This window comes from Bos grunniens, chromosome 4 (genome assembly GCF_055505025.1).
Source record: "Bos grunniens cultivar Pamir isolate PY7600 chromosome 4, Bosgru_T2T1.0, whole genome shotgun sequence".
Taxonomy (NCBI): Eukaryota; Metazoa; Chordata; class Mammalia; order Artiodactyla; family Bovidae; genus Bos; species Bos grunniens.
Window position 1 is genome coordinate 49,789,739 of NC_141168.1, and position 4,117 is coordinate 49,793,855.

The window sequence follows — 4,117 nt, forward strand, 5'->3', positions numbered from 1 at the left end:
ATGAGCAAAGCAAATGCACTGTTTGAAGCCACTGAATTTGGGAGTAATTTGCTTTGCAGTTACTATTGTTGTTCAGTTGCTCAGTTGTGTCTGACTCTTTGCCACCCCATGGACTGCAGCACGCCAGGCTTCCCTGTCCTTCACTATCTCCCAGAGTTTGCTCAGACTCATGTCCATTGAGTCGGTGATGCCATCCAACCATCTCATACTCTGTTGTCCCCTTCTCCTGCCTTCAGTCTTTTCCAGCACCAGACTCTTTTCCAATGAGTCAGTTCTTCACATCAGATAGCCAAAATATTGGAGCTTCAGCTTCAACATCAGTCCTTCCAATGAATATTCAGGGTTAATTTCCTTTAGGACGACTGATTTGATCTTCTTGCAGCCCAAGGGACTCTCAAGAGTCCTTCTCCAGAACCACAGTTCAAAGGCATCAATTCTTCAGTGCTCAACCTTTTTTATTGTCCAGCTCTCACATCCGTATATGACTATTGAAAAAAACATAGCTTTGTCTGTAAGGACCTTTGAAAGCAAAGTAATGCCTCTACATTTTAATACGCTGTCTAGGTTTGTCATTGCTTTTCTTCCAAGAAGCAAGCATCTTTTGATTTCATGGCTGCAGTCACTGTCCACAGTGATTTTGGAGCCCAAGAAAATAAATCACTGTTTCCATCGTTTCCCCATCTATTTGCAGCTATGTAACTATAAAACGTAGGGGATTCTCTTTTTTATTTTTAAGAATTCTTTCTTTGTCCTAGATACTAATCATTTGTTAGTTTTACATATTGTTAATATCTTCAATTTGTTAATTTTGTCTGTGATGCTCTTCCTTAAAGTACAAATCTTCATTTTTGCTGCTGCTGCTAAGTTGTTTCAGTCATGTCTGACTCTGTGCAACCCCATACACAGCAGCCCACCAGGCTCCTCTGTCCCTGGGATTCTCCAGGCAAGAACACTGGAGTGGGTTGCCGTGTCCTTCTCCAATGCATAAAAGTGTAAAGTGAAAGTGAAGTCATTTTTAGGCTGTCACAATGTCAGTCATTAGCTGTATAAATTGGGAATATTGTTTTAGTTTCCTTGCCTATTAAACAGAGGTAATAATAGTAGCTAGTTTATAGAGTTGCTATGCCAACTAAATGAATGAATAACTGTGACGCATATAGAACATTGTCTGATATATACTAACACTACCAAAGGATTAAAAAGGAATAAGTGATTTCCCAGGTGGCTCAGTGGTAAAGAATCCACCTGCAATGCAGGAGACATAGGTTCAACTCCTGAATTGGGAAGAGACCATGGAGAAGGAAACAGCAACCCACTCCAGTCTTCTTGCCTGGGAAATCGCCTGGTGGCCTATGTCCATGGGGTCCCAAAGAGTCAAACACAACTTAGCAACTAAGCACCAAAAATGTACCTTTATATCATGTCTTTTTGTGTCTTAAGAAACCCTTCCACATCTTCTGCTATCCACATCTATTTTTGGTATAAAGGTTATACTAACCTTGAAAAAATTTATTGGACATGTTTTCTCTATTTCTTTTCTCTAGAATGTCTCATCTGTTCCTTAAATATTTGATAAATCTCACCAATATAAATTCCTTATGTAGGGGTTGTAGTGGATATAGAGAGATAATTATTGTTTCAATCTTTGTAAATGGTATAAGTTTACTCAGCTTTTTTGTTTCTTTAATGTCATGGCATCTGGTCCCATCATTTCATGGGGAATAGATGCGGAAACAGTGGAAACAGTCTCAGACTTTATTTTTTTGGGCTCAAAAATCACTGCAGACGGTGAATACAGCCATGAAATTAAAGGACGCTTACTCCTTGGAAGGAAAGTTATGACCAAGCTAGATAGCATATTCAAAAGCAGAGACATTACTTTGCCAACAAAGGTCCGTCTAGTCAAGGCTATGGTTTTTCCTGTGGTCATGTGTGGATGTGAGAGTTGGACTGTGAAGAAGGCTGAACACCGAAGAATTGATGCTTTTGAACTGTGGTGTTGGAGAAGACTCTTGAGAGTCCCTTGGACTGCAAGGAGATTCAACCAGTCCATTCTAAAGAAGATCAGTTCTGGGTGTTCTTTGCAAGGACTGATGCTAAAGCTGAAACTCCAATACTTTGGCCACCTGATGCGAAGAGTTGACTCATTGGAAAAGACTGATGCTGGGAGGGATTGGGGGCAGGAGGAGAAGGGGACGACAGAGGATGAGATGGCTGGATGGTATCACCGACTCGATGGACATGAGTTTGAGTGAACTCTGGGAGTTGGTGATGGACAGGAAGGCCTGGCGTGCTACTATTCATGGGGTTGCAACGAGTCAGACATGACTGAGCGACTGAACTGAACTGAAATGAATATATTTCTTGAAAACTTGCATTTGCATCTAGGTTGTATTCTTAATTGGAATATGGTGGTGGTTTAGTTGTTAAGTTGTGTCGGACTCTTGCGACCTCATAGTCTGTAGCCTGCCAGGCTCCTCTGTCCATGGATTCCCTAGGCAAGAATACTGGAGTGGGTTGCCATTTCCTTCTCCAGGGGATATTTCCCAGCTAGGAATCGAACCAGGGTCTCCTGCATTGCAGGCAGATTCTTTACTGACTGAGCTACAAGGGAATCCCTAATTGGAATATAGTTATTCATAATAATCCTTTTGTAAGACTTTAAAAATTTCTACCTATGTGAGGTTGGCTCATTTTCATTTCATATTTTGTTCATTGTGGTTTTCCTCTTTCTTATGGTCAATTTTACTGTGAGCTTTTGTAAGCATGTTAGATTTCAAAGAATCAACATATATTTTAATCATTTTTTAAGTTCTCTAATTTCTTTGATTTCCACCATTATCTTTATTTCCTTCCTTTTGTTTACTCAGTTGCTTGTTCTCTAGCTTGCTTTAGTTGACCAATAGTTAATTTTTATTTATTTTTGGATTATGATAAAAATATTCAAATTTCTAAATTTTCCTTTAAATATCACTTTACCTGACTCCCACAAATATTGATATATAATGCCTGCATTTATTTTAATTCTAAGTATTTTACTCTTTCCCTAGAGAAGAGAATGGCTACCCACTCCAGTATTCTTGTCTGGAAAATTCCATGACAGAGGAGCCTGGTGGACCACAGTCCATGAGGTCGCAAAGAGTCAGACACAACTGAGTGGCTGAGCGCGCACCTAGGTTAGCAGTAAATCTGAGCAGGTGGCACAGAGATTTCCCATCCTCTGCCCCCACACATCCACAACCGTCTTCACTATCAACATCCCACAGTACAGTGGCACAATTGTTATAATACATGAAGCTACATTGACAACGTCCGTAGTTCACTCAATGTACACTCGACAGGTTTTGACACATGTATAGTGACATGTTTCTACTACAATAGTGTCCTCCAGAATAGTTTCACTACCCCCAAAATCCTCTGTGCTCCACCTATTCATCCCTCCTTCCTCCTAACTCCTGGCAACCTCTGATCCTTTCACTGTCTCCATCATTTTGCCTTTCCACAGTGTCAGATAGCTGAAATCAGTATGCAGCCTTTACAGACTGACTTCTTTCACTTCTCAATATGTATTGAAGCTTCCACCACTCTTTTCATGGCTTGATAGTTCATTTATTTTTATTGCTGAATAATATTCCATTGTCCGGGGCTACTGCAGTTTATTCATTTATCTCCTAACGGTCATCTTGGTTGCTTCCAACTTTTGGCAATTATGAATAAATCTGTTATAAACATGTGTATGTAGGTTTTTGTGTAGATATAAGTTTTCAGTTCATTCAGGGAACAACAAGGAGTCCATTGCTGGGTTATATGGTATGAGTATGTTTAGTTTTTTTAAATAAAGAATTGCCAAACTGTTTTCTAAAGTGGCTGTACCATCGTGTATTCCCACCAGCAATGAGAGTTCTGTTGCGTCACAGTCTGGCCAGCATTTGGTGGTATTATTGTTCTGGATTTTAGACATTCTTTTAGCCGATAGGTGTGTGCGGTATCTCACTGTTGTTTTAATTAGCATTTCCCTAATGGCATATAACATTTAGCATCTTTTCATATGCTGATTTGCCACTTGTATATCTTCTTTGGTGAAGGGTCTGTTCAGGTCTTTTGCTCATGTTTCAAT